This window comes from Tamandua tetradactyla, chromosome 8 (genome assembly GCF_023851605.1).
Source record: "Tamandua tetradactyla isolate mTamTet1 chromosome 8, mTamTet1.pri, whole genome shotgun sequence".
Lineage (NCBI taxonomy): Eukaryota > Metazoa > Chordata > Mammalia > Pilosa > Myrmecophagidae > Tamandua > Tamandua tetradactyla.
In genome coordinates, this window is record NC_135334.1 from 96,301,354 (window position 1) to 96,327,848 (window position 26,495).

Below are 26,495 nucleotides of genomic sequence, written 5' to 3' on the forward strand. Positions count from 1 at the left end.
AGAAGAGAATCCATTAAAGTGCTTAGAACCCTGATACATAGTAAATGCTCACTAAATACTAGCAATAATCACAGAACTTGTGCCTTGTACCAGGCAACATACAGTAAGATAGACCTAGCCCCAGCTCTGAAATATAGGGAGGGAACGAGTCATTACTCAAGTAGCTATTGAATTACAGTTGTTGTATTTACAATGAAGGGGAATAGGCCGTCAAACAAGGCTAGTACAAGTTCTGATTTAATAGGGTGGGGAATGGTGGTGTCAGGGAATGGCTACCCTGAAACAGTGATATGCCAGAAGAGGCTTGAAAAATGAGTAGAAAGCTTGGTGTAGGATGGGCTGGGGGCCTCAGAGCATTCAATGCAAAGGAAAGAGTGTATGCATGAAGGTCTTAAAGCAGAAACCAACAGAAAGCCTTCTAGCGTGTCTGAAGGCTGGTGAGTGGCTGGAGAGGTAGGCAGGGTGGAGGTAGGGTCAGCTCGAGGCAGCACTGATAATTCAGCTGGTATGTGGGGTTTATGACCAGGGTCCATTCTGATGGGCAAGAAGCCATGCACTTGTTAACTGTTAGAACTCTTACTCCTGCGTATAGGCCATGTTGATAGATGTGTACTTTATTTTCAGAGCAGTGGGAGCCTTTGTGGAGGTTTAAGCAGGAGAGTGACTTAATCAGATAGCAGTTGTAAGAGATCTGGATATTTCTTTTTTCTTTTTTTTTAAATTGTATCATATAACATATATGTAAAGTAAAAAAAAGAAAAGGCAATAATTTTCAAAGCACGCATCAACAGGTAAGTTACATAACAGACACCAGAGTTTGTCATGGAGACCCTGGCTATTTCTATATGAAAATGCTGGCAGGGTTCTGTTATTTATTTATTTTTATTATTTTTTTTAATTAAAAATTTTTTTTTTAAAATACGAAAACACCAAACAAATGCGAACATTCCTAACTTTTGATCATTCTGTTCTACTTATATAATCAGTAATTCACAATATCATCACGTAGTTGCATATTCATCATCATGATCATTTCTTGGAACATTTGCATCTATTCAGAAAAAGAAATAAAAAGAAAACAGAAAAAAATTCATAATTCATACCTACCATACCATAACCCCCACCCCTCCCCCTCATCGATCACCAGCATTTCAATCTAAATTTATCTTAACATTTGTTCCCCCTATTATTCATCTTTATTCCATATGTTTTACTTGTCTGTTGATAAGGTAGATAAAAGGAGCATAAGACACAAGGTTTTCACAATCACACAGTCACGTTGTGAAAGCTATATCATTATACAATCATCATCAAGAAACATGGCTACTAGCTCCACATTTTCAGGCAGTTCCCTCCAGCCTCTCCACTACATCTTGACTAACAAGGTGATATCTATTTATTGCTTAAGAATAACCTCCAGGATAACCTCTCGACTCTGTTTGGAATCTCTCAGCCATTGACACTTTATTTTGTCTCATTTTTCTCTTCCCCCTTTTGGTCGAGAAGGTTTTCTCAATTCTGGCAGGGTTCTTTTAACAGTCTTTTATGGAGATGACAAAAGGATTACTTTAGATGAGATTTACATATTTAATGTGTAGATAACTTAAGCCTAGTTAATGATATATAACGAATCTATGGATATTATGTAATGCTTATATGACAAGGCTACAGACATGTTGGTTTCCACTTTGCTTCTTACTACAGCATTGGTGAAGCACGGAACTGGGTTTGGTTAAGGGAATATAGTCTGGATTACCTTTGCATTGTGCAGGGTCTTCTCAGTCATTATGGTGTTCATGCAGTTCTTAATCTGGAGCAAGGCTGCTCGCTGACACTTTGTCGACAGTGTTGCTGCCGAGGCTTGGTTGATCTGTAAGCTTCCTGAGGGGTGCGCTCCTGTCTGCCCACATCAACCCTAAATCCCCACTTCCAGGTATTGCTCATGGCACATTAGCAGGTGATTGATAAACATTTTTGAGTTCAATTAAATTTTCCTCTGTCTGTTGTTTTCTGTAAAATAACGGTTGCTTGCTTCATTCACTTTTCATTTATTCCTCAAGTGTGGGCTCTGCTCTCTGATCTGTGTGTTCTCTGTTCCAGCAGCTGCATCTGAAATGTCTGCCGTGTCCCCCCAATGGGGAGGGCTATTCAGCTCCTTTGGTGGGAAGAGTGCCTTCTCTGGGAGTTTGGGCTGAGGATGTCTTTCCCTTATAAGGACCCTTATGATTACATTGGTCCCACTGGATAACTTAATCATATCTGGAAAGTCTCTATTGTAATGTAATGTAATGTAATGTAAGATCACGTATTCACAATTCTGGGGATTAGGACATGGACATCATTGGGAGCCATTATTTTGCCTACCTCAGTTTCCCCTTTGGCCCCCACTGATTCATGTCTGTCCCACAAAGTGCATTTATCATCTCCCAACATCCCCCAAATCTCAGCCCATTACAGAGTCAGCTCAGAGTTCTAAATCTCACCTAAATCATATCAGCCCCCAAATTCTGAATCCCATCATTAAATTTATCTAAATCAAGTACGAGTTACATTCTGGGGGAATTTTGGGTGGGCCTGTGAAACTAAAAATCAAGTTTCCGAAATACAGTGCTTCCAAAATGCAGTGATGCAACAGATACAGGATACCAGGTGTGGACATTCCCGTTCGAAAAGGAAGACCATGGAAGGAAAAACAGGGCCACTGGATCCAAGCAGTTTTAAAATATTGCAGGGCAAAGTCCTTTATGATTCAAGGCTCTGCCCTCTGGTCTTGAGGCTCCTTCCTTTGAATTATCCTTCCATTTTCATGAAGGATAGCATGTGTGTGCAGCTGAGGAGTTTTATCAGCCTGTTTCCTGCCTGTAGAATTTTGGGAGTCTTTCATTTCCTCTTCTCTTCTGTCCACGTTGGCAGAGTTTCTGCTGATAAGACATTCTCAAAAACCTTGAGGGTCTCCTGTCCAGTAGACAAAACGTTCCTCCACAGATCTTTCCTGGGTAATCCCATCTTTATTCTTGACTTCTGCTGAGATGGCTGAGGGGATTTATGAATCACAGCCCAATCTCTTTAAAGGGCCCTCTGTGTGATTAAATAGTCTGACTTTTAATCTTTCTGAGGCACTAGCTAAAGGTTGTCCAGCCACACCCTTGGCATTCTCTCCAGAACGTGCTTTCTTGACAGGGAATCTTCTAATTTTACTGTCTTTTGCCTTCTGAATAGGCTGAGAATTTGCCAAATCCTGAAGTGCGGGTTCCATTTTGCTTAACAGTTCTTCCCTCAGTGTGTCTCGTGCTTGTCACATTTTACTATAAGCAGTCTGTACCTTCAATATTTTGCTTGGAAATCTCCTTGGCTAAATATCCAAGTTCATTGTTTAGAAGTTTCGCTCTCCACGTAATTACAGAACATCTACGCTCTCTGCCTCTATAATATATCAAGGGTTCCTTGTCCTCCAGTTTCCGATAGTACACTCCTCATTTCCTTCTAAGCCCTTGCTGGCAGTGCTGGTAATGTCCATATTTCTAACAGTGTTTACAATGATTTATGCATTCTCTGAGATAATAAAGGTTTTTTTTTTTTACTACTTTGCTTTTTATTACCTTCTTAGTCCTAATTCGCAGTGTAATTAACACCCATATTTTTGCTAATAGCTTATTCAAGGCAATCCAGGCTTTTTCTACCATGATCCTCAAAATATTCCACCTTCTTCCTGTTACCAAAAGCCACTTCCATATTTTTTGGGTATTTGTCACAGCAGCATCCCACTTCCAGGAACTGACATCTGTATTTGTTTCTTAGTTGCTGCTGTAACAGATTACCACAGATTTAGTGGCTTAAAACAATGCAAGCCTTTATTTTTTTTGTACAGCACTAGAGGTCAGAAATAAAAAATGGACCTCGAAGGGCTATAGTCAGATCATCCGCAGAGCTGCGTTCCTTCTGGAGGCTCTATAGAAGACTCAGATCCTTGGATTTTACCCATTCCTTGGCTTGTGGCTGTATCACTCCCACCTTTGCTTCTGATGTCACATTTCTTTCTCTCCTTCTGCTTCCATTGTCGTATTGTCTTCTCTGACACTGACCCTCCCATCTCCCTCTTTTCCTTCTAACCTTATAATGACTCTTGTGATTGTATCTGACCCACCCAGATAATCTCAGATAACCTCCTCCTATCAAGATCCATAATTTAATCATACCTGCAAAGCCCCTATGGCCTTGTAAGATAATTTACTTATTAGTTCTAGGGATTAGGATGTGGAAATCTTGGAGGACAGGAAGTGTTTTATGACTACCATAGGATGGTTACCCACTGTTGGTTAGAAATATGAACTCTGTGACGTTTGTGGTGCACTCCATTTCAGTCCCTCCTGGAGTGTAGTACTGCTCAGTAGAAATATAATTCAAGCCACATCTGTAACTTTAAATTTCCTATTAGCCATGTTGAAAAAGTAAAAAGAAATAGGTGAAAAATTTTTTTAATTATACGTTTTATCATAATAATCATAAATTTTAATATATGGTCAATATAAACAATTATCAATGAGATATTTTACATCTATTTTACAAAGTCTTCAAAATCTACAATGTGTTTTAAACTTACAGTGTCTCAATTGGATGCTAAATTTTAACTGAAATACTTGATCTGTATTTGGATGTTACAAAATGGGAAACTGAAAAAGTAGTTTCATAAAGTTGTTAAAAATATGCGTAAAAGTTGAAAAATAACTGAATGAAGTATTAAAGAATATAAACAGCCTAATTTTAAGTGTAACTGATATAATAAGCCACATATTTAAAGTGTACAATTTGGTATTTTTGGCGTGTGAATATATTGTGAAACTATCAGCACAATCAAGATAATGAATATGTCTAACCCCTCAAATTTCCTTTTTTTCTTTTATAATAGCTCCCGCTTTCTCCCCTCAACATTCCCAACCCTAGCAACTACTGATCTGCTTTCTGAAGCTTACTTTGCATTTTCTAAATTTTATATAGATAGAAGCATATAATATGCACTCTTTTGTTGTGTCTTCTTTCAGTCATCATTGTTATTTGAGATTTGTCCATATTGTAGCATATGAAGTGCTTTTTTTAGGTAGAATATAGTTGGGTCCTACTTTTTAAATCCAATATGACAATTCCTGCTTTTTCATCAAAGTATTTGAACCATTATGATTGTTGACATAGTTATACATTTAAATTTTTTATTGTTTTATAATAATTTATTTATTGGTGAAGTTGTGTCTTTACAGAAAAATCATACATAAAATATAGGGTTCCCATATACCACCTTATTATCAACACCTTACATTAGAATGGTACATTTGCTGTAATTGTTGAAAGTACATTTTTATAATTGTGCTGTTAACTATAGTCCATAGTTTACCATAGAGTTCATTGTTTGCATTGTGCAGTCCCATGGATTTTTAAAAAAATTTATCTGAGTAATACATATACAACCTAAAATTTCTACTTTTAACCATATTCAAATACATAATTCAGTGCTTTTAATTACATTTACAATGCTGTGCTACCATCAGCACCATTCGTTACCAAAACTTTTACATCATCTCAAAGAGAAATGTGTACAATTTAAAAAATGATTCCCTATTCCCTACCCCCCATTTTGCACTCTGGCAACCTATTATTTAGATTCTGACTCTATGACTTTGCTTCCTATAATTATTTTTTATCCTTTTGTGTCTAATATTTGTCCTTTTGTGTCTGGCTTATTTCACCCAATGTAATGTCTTCAAGGTTTATCCATGTTGTTGTATGTGTTAGAACTTCCATTCTTTTTCATGGCAGAATAATATTCCACTGTGTGTATATACAACATTTTGTTTATCCATTCTTCAGTTGATGGACACATGGGTTGCGTCTGTCTTTTGGCAGTTGTGAAAATGTCATTATGAACATAAGTGTGCAAATACTTGAGTCCCTGCTTTCAGTGCTTTTGGATATATTTCTAGAAGTGGGATTGCCTATGTCATATGATAATTCTATGCTGTGGTAGTTAGGTTCAGGTGTTAACTTGGCCAGGTGAAGGTGCCTAATTCTACTGTTGTGGACATGAGGCAGTGGCAATGAAACTCATCTGTTGCTCATTACATCTGCAGTTGGTTAGAAGGCATGCCTGCTGCAATGAATGATGTTTGATTTAATTGGCTGGATGCTTAAGTTAGAGACCACAGCCCAAGCAGCTTAGCATACCACATCTCAGCACTAGCAACTCAGCCCAGACCTTTGGAGATGCAGAAAGAAATCACCACAGGGAAAGTTGTGGGAACCCAGAGGCCTGGAGAGAAGGCCAGCAGAGATCACCCTGTACCTTCTTGTGTAAGAAAGAACCTCAGTTGAAAGTTAGCTGCCTTTCCTCTGAAAAACTATACATTTTGAACTAAATAAAGTCCCTTTTATTAAAAACCAGTCCATTTCTGGTGTATTGCATTCTGGCAGCTTTGACAGACTAAAACATATCCTTAACTTTCTGAGGAACTGCCAAACTCTTTCACAGCATTTGCACATTTTACATTCCCACCAACAATGAATGTTTCTGTTTCTCTATAACTTTTCCAACATTTGTAATTTCCCGTTTTCTTAATAGTAGCCATCCTAGTCAGTGTGAAATGGTATCTTACTATGGTTTTGATTTGCATTTACTCAGTGTCTAATGGTATTGGACAATGTTTAACATGGTTTTTGGCCTTTGTACACCTTCTTTGATTAAATGTCTACTCAAGTATTTTGCCCATATTTAATTTGGGTTGTTTCTGTTCTTGTAGTTGAGTTGTAGAATTTCTTTATATATTCTGGATATTAAGCCCTTATCAGATGTGTGGTTTCCAAATATTTTCTACCATTGTATAGATTGTCATTTTACTTTCATGATAAAGTCTTTTGATCACACAAGTTTTAAATTTTGATGAGGCCCAATTTTTCTAATTTTTCTTTTGTTGCTTGTGTTTTAGATGTAAAATCTAAGGAACCATTGCCTAACATAAGGTCCTGAAGATGCTTCCTTATGTTCTGGCTCTTATATTTATGTCTTTGATGCATTTTGAGTTGATTTTTGTATGTGGCCTGATGTAGAGGTCCACCTTCATTTTTTTCCAGTTGGACCTTCAGTTTTTCCAGCACCATATGTTGAAGAGACTATTATTTCCCAATTGGCTGGTCTTTGACCTCTTGTCAAAGATCAGATGGCTATAAAAGTGAAGGTTGACTTCTGACTCTCAGTTCAATTCCATTGGTTGCTGTGTCTGTCCTTGTGCCAGTACCATGCTGTTTTGATTCCTTTGGCTTTGTAATAAGTTTTAAGACCAGGAAGTGTGAGTCCTCCAATTTCATTCCTCTTTTTCAACGTGGCTTTAGATATTTGGGCCCCGGTACCCTTCCATATAAATTTATGATTGGTTTTTCTGTTTCTGCAAAAGAGGATATTAGAATTTTAATTGGGATTGTGTTGAATTTGTAAATTGCTTTGCGTAAAATTGACATCTTAATATTTAGCCAATTCATGAACACAGAATGTCCTTCCATGTATTTAGGTCTTTTTTGATTATTTTTAGCAATATTTTATAGTTTTCTGTGAACAAATTCATTACATCCTCGTTAGATGTATTTCTTGATATTTGATTTTTTTATTTGCTGTTGCAAATGGAATTTATTTTTTTGTTTTCTTTTTCTGTTTGTTCTTAAGAAGTGTATAGAAACAATACTGATGTTTGGGTGTTGATTTTGTAACTTGCCACTTTGTTGGATTCATTTATTAGCTCTAGGAGCTCTGTTTTGGATTTTTCAGGATTTTCTGTATATGGGATCATGTCATCTGCAAATAGTGAAAGTTTTACTTCTTCCTTTCCAATTTGGATGCTTTTATTTCTTTTGCCTGCTCTGGTTACAGCTTCCACTACAGTGTTGAATAGCAGTGGTGACAGTGCTCATTCTTGTTTTTTTCCTCATCTTAGAGGGAAAGTTTTTAGTTTTTTGCCATTAGGTATAATGTTAGCTGTGACTTTTTCATATATACCCATTATCATGTTGAGGAAGTTTCCTTTTATTTCTAGTTTTCTAAGGGTTTTTTTCAAGATGGAGTGCTGGATTTGTCAAACTCCTTTTCTGCATCAATTGAAAAGAAATGATCATGTGGTTTCCCCCTTCAATTTCTTAATGTTGTGTATCATATTAATTGATTTTCTTATGTTGAATCACTCTTACATATCAGGGATAAATCCTACTTGATCATTGTTTCAATTTGCTAAAGCATGCTGGAATGTAATATATCAGAAATGGATTGGCTTTTGTTTTTTTAACATTTTTTTATTGTGAAATATAATGTGTAAAAAAGCAACGAATTTCAAAGTACATTGTAACAAGTAGTTATAGAACAGATTTCAGAATTTGTTATGGGTTACAGTTCCACAATTTTAGGTTTTCTCCTTCTAGGTACTCCAAGATACTGGAGACTAAAAGAAATATCAGTATAATGATTCAGCACTCATACTCATTTGTTAAAATCTTATCTTCTCTGTTAAACTCTTCCTTTATCTTTGATCCTTTTCCCATTCTTTAGGAGTATTTGGGCTATGCCCACTCTAACTTTTCATGCTGGAAAGGGCTCTTGACAATATGGGATAGGGGGATGGAACTAGTTGATATTCTTGGAGAAGCTAGTTCCTCTGGGTTTCAGAACTCAACTGGTCCAGGAACCCATCTGGAGGTTGTACGTTTCTGGAAAGTAATTCCAGTGTATGAAACTTGAGTAGAACCTCAAATAGATCCCTAGGTATTCTTTAGGGTTGAAAGGAATGGTTTTGGTTGTGGTTTGGTACACCGTGGTAAAATAGCAATGTCTACCGGAAGCTTGTATGAGTAGCCTCTAGAATAGCCTCTTGACTTGATTTGAACTCTCTCAGCCACTGATACCTTCTTTTCCCCCTTTTGGTCAGGAAGGTGTTTTTAATCCCATGGAGCCAGGGCCAGGCTCATCCCTGGGTTTCATGTTTCACGTTGCCAGGGAGACTTTCACCCCTGGATGTCATATCCTATGCAGGGGGGAGGGTAATGATTTTCCTTGCAGAGTTGGGCTAAAATAGAGAGGGGCCACATCTAAGCAACAAAGAAGTCCTCTTGAAGTAACTTGCAGGCATAACTATAGGTAGGCTTAGCTTCTCAGTTATATGAATAAGCTTCACTAGAGCAAGCCTCAAGATCAAGGGCTTGGCCTATGAACTTGGGAGTCTATAATGTTTGAGACAGTATCATGAGTTACCCTGGTGGTAAAGTTTAATCATTCCATATTTTTTCTCCTGTCCCTCAAGGGACTTTGCCAATATTTTTAATTTATCTGCTCGACATGCCCTGGGATGTATCCAGGTACTACTTTAATCTATACAGAATGACAAGCCCTCATTCCCATCCTGAGCTCCATGTGTTTGGGTTGTTAAATGATCTGTCCAGACAGGTTGAGTTAGATTATGTGCTACAGAAAATTTAGATTTCAGACAAAATAAACCTCTCTTCTTTTGGTCTCGTACAGTAAGTGAAGTTCTAAAATATAAACGATGTCTTCCTTACCCCTGTAGTCTGATTTATCTTAGTCCTGACCTGATCTGCTTCATTCTTATCTCTTATTGAAGCCTGATCTTTTTTTTTTTTGTTTCTTTAAGAGTTGTATGTAGCAATTCTGACTTTCAGGCCTGTAGAACTCCTACTCTGAGTCTTAGGTGTCACATGAGTACCCAAAATTCCAGGGAAATTGGTGTATATATAGTATAGTCTTAGGTGTCACACAGCTACCCAAAGTTCCTGGGAAATACCAGGTTATGCATAAATGGCACAGCATCTCAAAATCTAGAAATAACAATTATAGCTCCAGACTAAATGTGACTGCTACAAGGGCTTACAACCTAGGCCCTAATTTTCTTAAAAATATTTTCTAAAAAGGACTATATAATATTTGTTCTTTTGTTTCTGGCTTATTTTGCATCACATAATGTCCCCTAGGTTCATTCATCTTGTTGCATGCCTCACAACTTTGTTCTTTTCTGTAGCTGCACAATATTCAATCATATATATATACACCACAGTTTGCCAATCTGCTTCTTGGTTAATATATCTTTTAGCCACCTCCATTCATTGGGCCTCATAAATAATGTCCAAAGTCAACATTCCATGTCTCACATTGTCCTCACTTAGTTGTATAATCATCAGCACTCTCCATTTTAACAATTTTCATTGCTCCCAAGAGAAAAATAACTGATAAATACACCCTTACCAAATAGAAAATCCAAACCTTCCCTTAACTTTTGTCCTCCCCATCCAATTATTTACCCCACGTATGGCTGTGGTACTATTACTGTCTTCCTGTTAAACATAGCCCATAGCATACAATAGTAATTTCCCTCCTGTATCCCTCTATTGTTTACTCTTTGTACAAGATTCATACCTTTGAAGTAGGTCATGCAAGAACTTATTTATATTTGTAGTATTAATCGGTGGGATACATGGCTCTATACAAGCCCTTTCAATCTTGTTCACCTTCAATATGGCAATATTACTTAGGCCCACTAATGAACTGCCTTCACTTTTATCCATTCCCCTACATTTAAGTTCAGCCTCATTAACTAACCATTCACTCATCTCTGGCTTCTGTGTATTTCTAGGCCCCCTATATTCTATATTATGAATCTCTGAGTTTGCCTTTATCAAGCTCATAAAAGTAAAATTATACAATATCTGTCCTTTCGTGTCTGGCTTATTTCACTCAGCATTATGTCCTCAAGGTTCATCCATGTTTCATATGCTTCAGGATCTCATTTTGTCTCACTGCTGCATGTATTCCATCATGTGTACATACCACATGTTGTTTATCCACTTGTGTTTTGATGGGCAATTGGATTGTTTCCATCTTTTGGCAGTTTCCCTTGTAGCTAATAAACTATCCTTATAGCTAATGAAAATGAGCATCTCTTCATGTGCTTTTTAGCCATCTGTATTTGCTCTTTGGAAAAATGTCTATTCATATCTTTAGTTCTTTTTTTTTTCTGCCTGGGCAGGTACCAGGAATCAAACCCAGGTCTCTGGCATGGCAGGCGAGAACTCTGCCTGCTGAGCCACCATGGCCTGCCCTAGCTCATTTTATAATTGGGTTGGTGGTTCCTTTTGTTGTTGAATTGTATGATTTCTTTATGTATACAAAATATCAAACCTTTATCTGATATATGATCTCCAAATATTTTCTCCCACTGTGTTGGCTGCTTCTTTACCTTTTTTGGCAAAGTCTTTTGAGGCACAAAAGCATTTGATTTTGAGGAGTTCCAATTTTTCTGTTTTTTCTTTCGTTGCTTGTACTTTGGGTGTATGGATTGGCTTTTACAAAGGGAATTTATTAGATTATTCATGTACAGTTCTAAAGCCATGAAAATGTCCAAATTAAGGCATCAAGACAGAGATAACTTCTCTGAAGAAAGCCTGCTGGCATCTGGGTTTTCTCTGTCATGTGGGTAGGCACATGGTAATGTTTGCTGGTCCTTCCCTCCTGGTTTCTGGTTTAAAAATGGCTCTCTTAGCTCCTGTGAGTTCTTCTGGCTTCTCCTAAGGCATTTCCTTTCTCTCCAAACTCTGGCTCTGAGCTCTCTCCAAATGTCTCTGTTTTTTATCCTCTCATAAAGGACTCCAGTGAAGGATTAAGACTCTCTTGAATGGGCCGGGGATGGGCTGGGCCACATTTCAGTTGAAGTAGCCTAAGCTGAATGTCCCACCCACAATAGGCTTGTACTAAAAGAACATAGACTTCTCTGGGGTTCACAATAGATTTAAACCAGCATGGCCATGGTGTATATTCTGTTAATGTGCTGTTGGATTTGGTTTGCTATTATTTTGTTGAGGATTTTTGCAACTATATTCAAAAAGGATGGTCTGTAATTTTCTTATGGTATCTTTATTTGGCTTTGGTATGAGGGTCGTATTGGCCTTGTAGAATGAATTAGGGAGTATTTTAGTTTGTAAGCTGCCAGAATGCAATATATCAGAAATGGAGTGGTTTTTAAAAAGGGCATTTACTAAGTTGCAATTTTATGTTTCTAAGCCTATAAAAATGTCCAAATTAAGGCAATCCAGAGAAAGACACCTTGGTTCAAGAAAGGCCAATGAGTCAGGCACACCTCTGTCAGCTGGGAAGACTCATGGCTGGCATGTGCTGGGGTCTCTGGCTTCTTATTTCAAACATCTTCCCTGAGGGCATTTTCTTTCTTCATCTCCAGAGGTCTCTGGCTGTGTAGGCTCTGTTGGCTCTGAAGCTTTTTCCACAACGGTTCCCTCTTAAAGGGCTCCAGTAAGCAACACCGCCTTGAATGGGTGGAGACATCTCTATGGAAACCATCTTATCAAAAGTTAGCACCCACAGTTGGGTGGGGTCACATTTCCATGGAAACAATAAAAAAGATCCCACCCAGCAGTATTGAATGAGGATTAAAGAGCATGGCTTTCCTGGGGTGCACACCAGTTTGAAATGGGCACGGAGGGTGTTCTTTCCTCTTCAGATCTTTAGAAGAGTTTGAGCAGAGTTCTTGTTAATTCTTCTTGGAATGTTTGCTAACATCCCCTGTGAGGCCATCTAGACCAGGGCTTTTCTTTGTTGGGAGGCTTTTGTTTACTCATTCATTCTCTTTACTAGTTATTGTTTTGTTGAGGTCTTCTATTTTTTCTTGAGCCGGGGTAGGTAGTTTGTGTTTTTCTAGGAATTTGTTCATTTCATATAGATTATTTAATTTGTTGGCATACAGTTTATAGTATCCTTTTATAATCTTTTTATTTTTGTGGGCTTGGTAATGTCCTCCTTTCATTTCTGAATTTAACTATTTGTGTTCTCTCTTTTTTTCTTTGCCAGTCTAGCTAAAGTTTTGTTATTTTACTGATGCTTTCAAGGAACCAACTTTTAGTTTTGTTGATTCTATTTTTTTCATTTTCTATTTTTTTTTTTTATCTCAGCTCTAATCTTTGTCATTTTCTTTCTTCTTCTTACTTTAGGTTTAAGTTTCCTCTTTTTCTAGTTACTCTAGTTTTGCAGTTAGGTCTGTGATCTTAAACCTTTTTTATGTAAGCATTTAAAGCTATAAATTTCTTTCAGAGCACTGACTTTGCTGCATCCCATAAGTTTGTACATGTTGTGTTTTCATTTTCATTTACTTCAAGATATTTCCTAATTTCTCTTGTGATTTCCATTTTAACCCATTGGTTGTTTAACAGTATGATAATTTCCAAGTATTTGTGAATTTCAGTTCTTCCTCTCTTATTGATTTCTTTCTTTAGTCCATTGAGGTCAGAGAAGATACACTATGTGATTTCAATATTTGTGGATTTACTGAGACTTGTTTTGTGATGTAAGATATGATCTCTCTTGGATAACGATCCATATGCACTAGAGAAGAATGTGTATTCCATTATTATTGGGTGAAGTGTTCTGTATATGACTGTTAGGTCTAGTTCTTTTAGGGTATTGTTCAACTCTTCTCTTTTCTTACTGATCTTCAAACTAGATGTTGTATCCATTATTGAAAGTGATGTATTAACATCTTCTATCAATGTACAACTGTCTATTCCTCTTTTCAAGTCTGTTGATATTTATTTCATATATTTTGGGGCTCTGCTGTTGGGTGCATATCTATTCATAATTATTATATATTTTTTGTTGAATTGACCCCTTTATCAGTATGTAATGACCTTCTTTGTTCCTTGTAACAGTTTTTGATGTAAAGTCTATTTTATCTGATAATAGTATAGCTACCCAGTTTCTTCTGTGTACTACTTGCATGGTACATTTTTTCCCATCCTTTTTCTTTTAACCTACTTATGCCTTTGTGTTTAAGGTGAGTCTTTTGTGAGGAGCATATAGTTTGGTCATCCTTTTTATCCATCATGTCAATCTCTGCCTTTTGACTGAAGGTTTTAATCCATTGATATTTAAAGTAACTACTGATATGTAGGAGTTTCTTCTGTCATTTTGCTATTTAGTCTTCATAAATCTTATACCTTTTTTGTCCCTCAATTTTTCTATTAATGTCTACTTTCATATTTATTTGATTTCTTTGTTTATTATAGTCAGTCCCTTCTCCTTTGTTTCTGGATATATTTTTCATATGTATTTTTTGTAGTTATCATGGGGTTATAGTTTAACATCCAAAATATATGACAATTATATTTGATTAAATACCAACTTGATTTCAGTATCATACACGTACACTTCCTGTGCCCCTCCATCATCTTCCCTTTTTTGCATGTTTTACAAATGATATGTTTATATATTGTCTAAAACCATGTATTTGTCATTGCTTTTTATGCATCTGTATTTTAGCACCTGTAAGAAGTAAGAAATGGTGTTATACACCAAAATATATAATAGAATAGTACTTGCCTTTTAATTACCCATTTGGTTAACCTGTATGGGAAATCCTTTTTCTTTATGCTGCTTTGAACCACTGTCTAGAGTCCTTACCTTTAAGGCTGAAGAACTCCCTTTAGCATTGTTTGTAGTGCAGGTCTAATTGTAATTAATCCCCTTCAGTTTTTGATTATCTGATAATGTCTTAATATCCCTTTCATTTTTAAAAGAAAGTCTTACAGGGTATAAAATTCTTGGTGGCAGTTGTTTTTTGTGAGTTAAGTATTTCAACCCAGTGCTTTTGTGTTTCCATGGTTTCTGATGAGAAATCAGAACTTCTCTAATTAGTACTCCTTGGTACTTAACATGTTGCTTTTCTTTTGCAGCTTTATCCTTTGCATTCGGCCGTGTGATTAGTATGTAGTAGGGTTCTCATGTTTATCCTGTTTGGTATTCTCTGGGCTTCTTGAATGTGCATATTCATTTCTTTTGCTAAATTTGGTAAGTTTTCTGTCATAGTTTCTTTAACTATTTCTTCTGCCTCTTTTTCTCTTTCTTCTTCATCTGGAACTCCTGTATTGCCTATATTGATGGTGTACCACAGGTTTCTTAGGCTATTTTCACTTATAATTCTTTTAATTTTTGCTTCTCAGCCTGTCTCATTTCAATTGTCTTGTTTTCCTGTTTTCTTTCTTCTACTAGTTCCATTTTGCTCTTGACACCCTCCTGGGCATATTTCGTTTCAATTAGTGTGGTCTTTAACTCCAATAGTTCTGTTTGGTTCTTTTTTAATCCTGTTCTAGCACCAGCAAGCTGCAACAGTACCTTACTGGTGCCTGCTGCAAGGTTGGGGGTTAGGTGACATTGCTGCCATGCAGAGAATGCAAATCACTAGTCTTTTCAGCAATTTTCCAGCCTCTTCCTCTTGCTCTTCCCTGGATGCTGCACAGTGTTCCATTGGACCCTGGAGCTTTGAAATAGTTGATTCAGACTGTTCCTGCCTGTGTAATCATTTTCTTGGTAGAGGGACCGATTCCTGGAGCTTCCTGCTCTGCCTTCTTCCCACCACCATAGTCATATTTAAATCTGTAATCTTGCTATTTGTTTTCTACCTTTCTATCTGTTGTTTATTTTCTTTTTCCTTATTCTGACCTCTTTTGGATTAATTTGGTATTTTTGTATGGGTCCATTTTATCTCCTTTTTATCAGCTCTACCTCTGTTTTATTATTTAGTGGTTGGTTTAGGATTTATTTCCCACATGATATTTCCCATAGTTCTGAGTCAGCTTCAGTTTTTCTCCTTAATATGGTTGGCATTTTGCTGCTGTCTTATGTGTTTAGTGATTTTTGATGGAATGCCAAACATTTTTTTTTAATTAAAATTTTTTAATTTATTTTTTGCCAGAAATTTTGAATTTATTTGCTGTGCGCTGGATGATTTTATTCTTATAAATATTCTTGAGTTTTGTTTTAGGACACTGTTAAGTTACTAGGAAACAAGTTGATCCTTTTGGATCTTATAGGAGTTGGTAGATGGGTCCAGAGTAATACTACTGCTAACAGCTGGAGTAGAGCTCATTAATTAATTAATTAATTAATTAATTAATTTTGGTGCATGGGCCAGGAAGAGCTAATTGTTTTTAACTATTAAGGCAAGACTCTTCCTGTACTACACAGTGGCCATGAATCAGGAGATTTTCCAGTGTGACTGGTGGCAATTGCCCTATTCCCAGCCCTGTGTTAATACAGGATATTACTGTCTTTTGAGTGGTTCTTCTTTGGTCTTGGATAATTTCCTCATATGCATACACGGATGAGTTCTTAGCTAAATGCTTGAGGGAGGTCCATATTTCCCTCTCTGTGCTGCTGTCCCCTCTGATATATTTTGTCTACTTTCATCCCTCAAGTCTCTCAGCTCCTTCTGCTCAAGAAAGGAGACCACTGGGTTCTGCCTGAGTTCCCTTCCCCAGCCTGGAGACTCCCTCAGGGAGTAAACTAGGGTAATTGTGGGGCTCATCTCTTTTGTTTCCTATCTCTTAAGGATCATTGACCTTCCTTGACTTGTGTCTAGTGTCTCAAACTGCTGTTTCATCAAATATTCATTTTAAATTCAAATTAATTAACATTAATACAATTAAAATTTACTTGCTCAGTCATACTAGCTATATTCCAAGTGTCCGCTGCCATGGTTATTGGGCAGCGCAGGTCTGGAGAGTGAGGCTCAGGGGTTTTTTCTATTTCACCACAGTTCAGTTAATATGGGAAAGTCATAAAATCCTATCTTTTTTTTTTTTTTTAACATGAGCAGGCACCGGGAATTGAACCTGGGTCTCCATCATGGCAGGCAAGAACTCTTCCTGCTGAGCCACTGTGGCCCACTCACAAAATCTTATCTTTTTAAAATTTTTAACGTTTTTTTAATTGTGAAATATAATATATATACAAAAAAGCAGTAAATTTTCAAGTACATTTTAACAAGTAGTTATAGAACAGAATTTAAAGTTTGGTATGGATTACAGTTCCATGACTTTTCATTTTTTCTTCTAGCGGATCCAAGACACCGGAGACCAAAAGAAATATCAATATAATGATTCATACTCATACTCATAAAGATTCAGCACTCATACTTGTTTGTTAAACCCTACCTTTTCTGTATAACTCCACCATCACCTTTGTTCTTTCTCCCATACTTTATAGGTATTTGGATTATGCCCATTCTAACTTTTTCATGTTGGAAGGGGCTGTTGATATTATTGGATAGGGTAATGGTACTAGTTGATATTCTAGAAAGGCTTACCTCTCTGCATTTCAGGACTTATCTGGTCCAGGGACCCATCTGGAGGTTGTAGGTTTCTGGAAAGTTACCCTAGTGCATGGAACCTTTGTAGAATCTTATATAGTGCCTTAGGTATTCTTTAGGATTGCAGGAATGGCTTTGGTTGGGTTTTGGCAAGTTATGAGAGGTAGCAATGTCTAACTGAAGCATGCGTAAGAGTGACCTCCAAAGTAGCCTCTTGACTCTACTTGAACTCTCTCAGCCACTGATACCTTATTTGTTACATTTCTTTAACTCCCTTTTGGTTGAGATGGCATTATTGATCCCATGGTGCCAGGGCCAGGCTCATCCCTGGAAGTCGTCTCCCACACCATTAGGGAGATTTTCACCCCTAGATGACATATCCCATTTAATGGGGAGGGCAGTGGTTTCACTTGCAGAGTTGGGCTTAGAGAGAGAGAAGCTACATTTGAGCAACAAAAAAGATCCTCTGGAAGTAACTCTTAAGGCATACCTATAGGTAGGCTAAGCTTCTTGGCTACATAATAAGCTTCGCAAGAGCAAGCTTTGAGATCAAGGGCTTGGCCTATTGATTTGGGTGTCCCTAATGTTTGACACAGTGTCTGAGGTTTCCCCAGTAGTAAAGTTTAATAGTTCCATAATTTGTCTCCCGTCCTTCAAGGGACTTTGCCACTACTTTTTGATTATTAGTTTAATATGCTCTGGAATGTATCCAGGCATTACATTAAGCTGTAAAGGCAAAATCCTGTCTTTTAAGGTAGTGCATGGGCTGTAGCTATAGGTTACTTAAGCTCTCTGCCTTGAAGTAACTCCATATACTATTTATCTCTCTTATATGATTTTAGTGAACATGAAATAAGTTCATAGAAAGAAAGTGCTAGAACTGTACTTAGTACATGGTGAGCTCTTATTAAATGTGCCTTAACATCTTAAAGTAATAACTGGGTAGCCATGGCTTTTTCCCTATTTGTGCATCATCTAGCTTTTGTGTTGTTAATAGCAAATTTTAACCTGCAGAGATAGGATAGGATAGTTGGATAAGCAGCAGATTGGGGAAGGTGGCAAAAGATTATGTCTCAGGGTGAATTGTGTCATTGAGTACTAGTCATCTAGTATTAGTTTTCTCTTTTGGAATGGGAGGAATACACGGACTGTTTGTAACAATTAAATGACATAATGTATGGAGAGCACTTTGGAAAGTATGACTAATAAACAAGTTCATTATTCTTTCTTTATTTTATTTCTGCTCATATTTCTCCATCCGAAGTTCAGCTGTGAGTTGATGTGTGTTCAAGGAGTGAAAACTTTCATTTCAATTCTAGCCTATTAGACATTTTTTTTTTTTTGGCTTTTCAAAAGGGGAATTTAATAAGTTGCTCGTTTACAGTTCTAAGGCTGAGAAAATGTCCCAGTTAAAACAAGTCTATAGAAATGTCTAATCAAAGGCATCCAGGGAAAGATACCTTGGTTCAAGAAGGCCGATGAAGTTCAGGGTTTCTCTGTCAAGTGAGAAGGCACATGGCGAACACAGTCAGGGCTTCTCTCTCGGCTGGACAGGCACATGGCGAATACGGTGTCATCTGCTAGCTTGGTCTCCTGGCTTCCTGTTTCATGAAGCTTCCTGGGAGGCGTTTCCCTTCTTCATCTCCAAAGGTCGCTGGCTGGTGGACTCTCTGCTTCATGGTGCTGCAGCATTCTCTGCTCTCTCTCTGAGTCTCTCTGAATCTCCAAAATGTTTCCTCTTTTATAGGACTTCAGAAACTAATCAAGACCCACTCAAATGGGTGGAGACATGTCATCCCCTAATCCAGTTTAACAACCATTCTTAACTAAATCATATCAACCAGGGAGATGATCTCATTACAGTTTCAAATATACAGTATTGAATAGGGATTATTCTACCTTTAAGAAATGAGATTTGTATTAAAACATGGCTTTTCTTAGGGGGCATACTTCCTTTCAAACCAGCACATCCCACCCTCTGGCCCCTAAAAAAGATATGTTTTCAACATATACAGAATACATTAATTTCATAACAACATCAGAAATCCTTAAACCTATCAGTAGCAATACAATGAAGTACAAAATTAGAGACAGTATAAAATCTCATCAAGTCAGTTACAGACATGATCTGTCCTAAGGCAAAATTTTCTCCATTTGCTCTGGACCTTTGAAAACTCATAGCAAGTTATTTGCTGCCAACATATAAAGGAGGAACATTCACAGGATACATAGACACATTTCCATAGGGAGGAAGGAACACAGGGGTCACCGGACCCATACAGTTTCGAAAACCCGCAGGGCAAAGTCCATTAGATTTCAAAGTCTGAGACTCATTTATCCTCAAGGCTTTAGAAAGTGGCAGTCCCACCCTTTCCAAATGCCTATACCTGCCTCTCTCTGAATGCAACCTTGGGGAATATTGGGGAGACCACCTTTCTCTCGGCTCCACCTTCTCCAAGCATTGGGGCCGCACCCAGGCTCTCTGCCATCTCTGGGGCACACGCTCAGCCCCTCCATGTGGTGGCAGCCAGGCTCTCCCCCAACCCCAAGAAACGTGCTTCACCCTCTCCAAGGCCTGAGGCGGCATGACTCTTCCACTGCAATGAGGTGGAAGGCCCATTCTCTGCCTTTGGGGCAAACTCACCCTCTCCATGGGCTTGGGTGGGTCCACTCTCCTGGCCCGAGGCTTCCTAACTTCAGACCTCAGCCTCCACGGTTTTGCCTCTAAAGTTATTTTTCCTCCAATGTGTCCCTTCTCTGAACCCCTCAGTCCAGACTGGCAGTGGCTCTGTTTATACAGGTCCCACAGCACTCTCGTTGGCTTTCTATGCAGTAGCCTTGGATCATGCCCATCAGACATAAGGAGTTTCCACAAATCTTTCCTGGATAACTCCATGTCCGATCCTGACTTTCTCTGAAATGGCTGACTGATTCCACATTTGGTTAAATCCACACTATACTCTGTAGTCTCCCTTTCTGTAGGCCCAGAATTTTACGGGACCTCAATTTCTGGTTTCTTTTTACACAAGAGTTCAGTTTTCAGCTTATCTCTTTCCTGTCGCATTTCACTGTAAGCTGCAAGGAGAAACCAGACTGCACTTTCGACATTTAATTTGGAGATCTCTTCTGCTAAATATCCAAGTTCATGGCTTTTAAAATCTGCCTTCCAGCCAATACCATTAGTCAACTTTGCCAGATTATCTGCCATTTTAAAACAAGGATCACCTTCCTTCCAGTTTTCAATAACACGTGCCTCATTTCTTTCTAAGGCCTCATCAGAGGTATCTTTAGAGTCCACATTTCTACCAACAGTCTCTCCAAAGCGTTCTAGGCCTTCTCTATCAAGCTTCTCACAACTCTTCCAAAATCTTCCCTTTATCCATTTAAAAAGCCATTCCAACATGTTTGGTATTTGCAAACTGCAGCAGCAGCACCCCACTCTCCGGTACCAAAATCTGTTCTAGTTTGCTAGCTGCCAGAATGCAATATACCAGAAATGGAATGACTTTTCAAAAGGGGAATTTAATAAGTTGCTCGTTTACAGTTCTAAGGCTGAGAAAATGTCCCAATTAAAACAAGTCTATAGAAATGTCTAATCAAAGGCATCCAGGGAAAGATACCATGGTTCAAGAAGGCCGATGAAGTTCAGGGTTTCTCTGTCAAGTGAGAAGGCACATGGCGAACACAGTCAGGGCTTCTCTCTCAGCTGGACAGGCACATGGCGAATACGGTGTCATCTGCTAGCTTGGTCTCCTGGCTTCCTGTTTCATGAAGCTCCCCGGGAGGCGTTTTCCTTCTTCATCTCCAAAGGTCGCTGGCTGGTGCACTCTCTGCTTCATGGTGCTGCAGCATTCTCTGCTTTCTCTGGGTCTCCCCTATTAGACATATTGATAAATATAAGTATAAAGCTCATTTAATTGGAAACACTTCTCTAGTACCAGCTCCAAAGGGTAAAAGGATTTATTTTAGGGCCTAACCAACCATATAGGGTTATTTTCGTCACTGCCATCCTTGTTTAGAGCGTATGACAAGGGATCGAATAAGTAAGAGTTTTATTATCTTCCTGCCTGAAATGAATTATATTTTATTAGGGTTTGGGCATAGGGGAGTGAATAGCTTATAATACTGACATAGATCCTCTGTGAGCCGAAAAGCATCCTAGAAACCAGCATTAGATTTTTAAAAATCATTTTGGGATTCCTCTGATTGGTTTTAATGGGACTCAAAGAAGTTTCGAGAGTTTGGAACTGTCCTCCCTGACCACAGTGCCTTAGCGTTCAAGTGTGGGAGGAGGTGTCCATTAGCATTTCATGTATAACAGTGAATTAGAAAATGTATGAACATGACTTCTTTCATATGTTGCTTCCTTTTTCTTTCTACCAGGAAAGTGCCATCATTCCGTGTTCTCTTTCAGAAGAGTTTCTAAAGAAAGGATAGATAGTATTTTTTAAGTAGCTTGTTTTCTGTGACGGGATGGAATAAAGTCTAATACAGTCTACTTTGAGAAGAAGGTGCAGGCATTTTGCACTTATTTGCATTCTGGGCTTTGATCTAGATGCTATTGAAGATGGCCAAATACAGCAAAGACCCTGGTCCCAGTGAGTTTACAGGCTGCAAGAGCAGACACAGCGTGTCCGCGGAAATGCTAAGGCAGGTGAGAAGAGAACAGGCTTACAGAGCCGTTCAGAGCCGTGTGGATAAAATCCTGGAAGCATTCAAGGGAGAAGTTTCTTCTCACTTATGGTGACCTGGGGAAGCTCCATGGGCAGGTGATACCAAACCAGACCTGGAAAGATGGGCAGGAATTAGATATGTGGTTTCTCTTTCAAAGGAGCACTGTCCATATGTAATCATTTTCACTAAACCATTCTTGAGGTCTGAGCCATAGCTCTAAATACTTAACAAATCTGAGTAAGGGGTAGTTCCCCAAAGAGCTTGTTTAATGCCTGTCTTCCAATTTCCTGCTACCCACTGTTGCCCAATTCTGAATTGTTTTTTCTGTTGATTGGATGCGTTTAGTTGCTAATTACCTCTGGGAGCATTTACGAGTCAGCCTCACTTTGAGTGGAGTGATTTAGTGTAACTTTGCATTTAATCAATTAGTGGAGTGGTTCAGTTCACATACCAGCATCTTCCAGAAATGAGTATTTTTGTTCTTGCCAAAATAAAAATTTAAGCAAGCTGTGGGAGTGGCATGGATTTTCAGGACCCTCTCTGGGACAAATTAATACCTGGCGCTGGTTTATTCTAAAAACTTGCTAAGTGGTTATGTGTCTAAATGTATGTCATAGAGCAAATAAACTGTATTTATTCCCAAATCTGCAGACTTCCGACATCTGTGATAAAATCTGTTTTCTCACTCATGTCCCTTTTCCTATCAAATAATTAAGGAAAGCAGAGAAGGAGAGAGATAGGAGAGTTGGGCAAATTATTAAACCTCTTGAGTTTGTTTACTCTTTTGGCATTTGGGCAGTCATGATAATATCTGTAATACAGGATATTTGTAAAGATTAATTTAGATAATATACATTCATTGTAAATGATAAAGGAAATTTAAATGCTAATTGATATTAGAAGTATTTGTTCATAAAATGTATGTTTTAAATTAAATATTTAGGAAGTGCCTATTATGTTTTAGATATTCTACTCGGCATGAGGAATATAGCAGTGAGCAATTTAGACCAAGTCCCACTCTTACAGGGAAACAGAAAATAAGCAAATCAATATTTAAGTGTAAAGTAAGTCTAAATAACTTTTAAAAATTCATGAATTTAAATTTGGGAAAATCTTTCCATTTTATTTTCTTTCAAGGAGCATATATTTGCAATTACCTGCAATTATATATATATAATTATTACTTAAAATTTATTTGCCCATTTAATCCTGCCACCAGTGATACATGCACTGTATTCATATCCATTACACAGATGTGGAAACTGAGATCCAGAGAGTTTCCAGTAACTCATCTGTGATCACTCATGAGCATGTTGATGGACAAGGGATTTGACTCCAGGAATCTACGCCTGTAAAGTCTGTGCCTTTGCACTACTTTGCCTCTGGTTGCTTCTCCCTACGTCATGAGCATGGGAAAGGATAAATAAGTACACTGTGGTAGAGGTAAAGCTTCTCTAAAGACACACCCAAGGATGCCTCCCAAAATACTTATTGGTAGTTATTGAAATCAACCAGGACAGGTGGTGATCTTGTCAGTTTAAATTCCATTTAATAGAATTTTCATGATTCTTCCAGGCCAGGAGAATACCTGGACATGAATAGTTGTAACCTGTTTGACTATTTGAAGAGAACATTCAAGAAAATCAGAGTGAATCATGGACTACACCTTTAAATGTATTCCTTTAAAATGCAGACTTTGTGGCCTTTTGACCAGGGCTTTCCTGAGTGAGCATTGTGGGCGAATTAAATCTGCATTGACTACATGCTCTCTGATGAATGCTGTGATTCGTCTTTTTTTTTTTTTTAATTTTTAAATTTTTCTTGATATATCTTCACACACATATAGCCCCTACCTGGTATACAATCAGTGGCTCACACTATCATCACATAGTTGTGTATTCTTTGCCATCATCATTCTTAGAACATTTGCATCAATGCTGTGATTCTTAATTGGGATTTATTTTAACATATTGGGACTAAATTCTTTGCTGTGGGAACACATCTCCAAAATTAGAATGTAAATTAGTGGAGAAAATACGATCTGATATGCAAATATTTTATTTAAATGCAACTTTTCCTGGATGCAGCCAGTGCATGAAGTGGAGCCAAGATGTGCTGACAAGCTAGGCTGGCTCCGTCCTGATGCTCACAGTCTCTTAGAATATAAGGTACATAAACTGTCCTGATGCCTGGGGTAAGCAGAGCAGGCATGGAACCACGTGCCTGGGGATCTGGGTTCTAGCCTTGGCTCTTTCACTGTTGACCTTGCTTCTATCACTTCACTTCCCTGCCCCGCAGGTCTTTACAGTCATGGAATCTTTAGCTTAACAAGGAATTGTTTTTCAAAACAAAAATAGAGATAAGCCCAAAAGGTGATAAGCGACAACTCTGTGGCTGTCCCCCAGAATCAACAAATGTATATATATGTATATATATATAGCCTCTGGAGCCAGACTGCCTAGTTCAAATCCCAGTTCTAATGCTTACCAGCTGTACAACCTTGTGCAAGTTCCTTAGCATCTCTGTGCCCCATTTTACCCACTTGTAATATGGGGATAATAAAGCATCTGTCTCGTAGACTTGTTCTGTAGGTGAGGTGAGTTGACTCACAATGCATGAGAAAATTGATGGGCATAGGGTAAGCATTCAGTGGATATTAGCTGTTGTTTTCTGTGGTTAAAAATTATATAAATGGTACCAAACAGTATTGATCTTGCTGAAACTTATTTCATGCAACATACTCAGCATTCTTCTTTTTTTTTTTTCAGCTTTCATTGTTGCGATAACAGGTTACCATGAATTTACTGGCTTAAACCTTTAAGCCAGAGTCTTATATTATAATGTAAAAATATTATCTTACAAGTCAGTAGTCAGAAGCCTATTACATACGTTTCTTAAATTGGTAACTGTACCGAAAGTGGTTATATAAGTGAGAATATCCTTGTGCTTAGGAAATATACATGAAAATATTATGTGTACAAGGAGTATGATTTATACAACTTACTTTGTAATTTTCAGAAGGTTGATAAAGAAATACAGCTATAGCTAGATATAAGATATAGCAAATGTGGGAAATGTCAAAATGGTGGATCTAGGGATCTGTAGGGAGGTGGGAGTGATATTTTGGAGTTCTCTGTATTGTCTTATATTATTTTTTAAATAAAAAATGTTAATAGAGAAGTTTTGGGTTTATAGAACAGTCCTCCTTGAAATTCAGGATTCCCTTATACCACCTCCCCCACTGCCACCTTACACCAGCATGGAGCATTTGTTACAATTGTTGATAGTACTTTTAAATAAAAGTACCATTTTTTTAGCAGTAGTTACATCTGTATGATTGATAAAAGATTATTAAAATAGTACTATTAGGGCAGGCTATGGTGGCTCAGCAGGCAGAGTTCTCACCTGCCACGCCAGAGCCCCGGGTTCGATTCCCAATGCCTGCCCATGTTAAAAAAAAATGGTATTATTAACTATCGCTTTAGTTTATATTAGGTTTATATATAGTTTGTTCCATATACCTCCCTATTATTAACACCTTGAATTAAGTCTTGTACGTTTTTCATGTTTCTCATGAAAAAACATTCTTATATTTGTACTATTCGTTATAATTCTTTGTCTATAGTCCTGTTTTAACCTTTAGTTGTTATTCTAGTACCGTTATAGTCCTGTTTTAACCTTTAGTTGTTATTCTAGTACTGTATACATCCTAAAGATTCCCTTTTAAACATATCTACCTATACAATTCAGTGCTATTAATGACACTCAGAGTAATGTACTATCACCGTCATCCATTTCCAAACTTTTAATATCAGCCTATGTGGAAAACCTGTGTAAGTTAAGTATCAATTCCCCATTCCCTAACCCCAATCTATCTCCTGGTAATTGTATTTTAGGCTCTATCTCCATAAATTTGCCACTTATAATTAGTTCATAACAATGAAATCATACAGTATTTATCCCATTGTGTCTGGCTTTAATTTCACTCAACATAATGTTCTCAAGGTTCATCAGTGTTTTGCATGTATCAGGATTTGATTCTCTTTTATAGCTGAATAATATTTCATAATATGTATATAACATTTTGTTTATCCATCTTTCAGGTGATAGACACTTGGGTTGCTTCCATCTTTTGGCAACTATGAATAATGCCACTATGAACATTGGTGTGCAAATATCTGTTTGAGTTGCTGCTTTTACTTCTTTTGGGTATATACCTAGTAGCTGAATTGTCAGAGCATATGGTAATTCTATACTTAACTTCTTGAGGAACGGCCAAACTGTCTTCCACAGCAACTGTACCATTTTACATTGCCACCAACAATGAATGAGTGTCCCTATTTTTCTATATCTTCTCCAACACTTGTAGTTTCTGTTTTTTTTTATAAGTAGTGGCCATTCTAGTAGGTGTGAAATATTTCATTGTGATTTTGATTTGCATTTCCTTAATAACTAGTGATATTGAGCATCTTTTCATAGGTTTTTTAGCTACTTGTATTTCCTCTTTGGAGAAATATCTATTCAAGTCTTCTGCCCTTTTTTTTTTTTTTGATTGTGTTGTCTTTTTATTGTTGAGTTGTAGGATTTGTTTATATAGTTTAGATATTAAACCCTTATCAGATAGGTGGTATCGAAATA

At 37.6% G+C, this 26,495-nt stretch overlaps 1 protein-coding gene across 1 annotated transcript in view; it reads left to right on the top strand.

Annotated features, from left to right (window-relative positions):
• NELL1 (neural EGFL like 1) overlaps nt 1–26,495 on the top strand; it is an 884,414-nt gene that overhangs the window by 16,342 nt on the left and 841,577 nt on the right. The gene's annotated exons all lie outside the window — the stretch shown is intronic.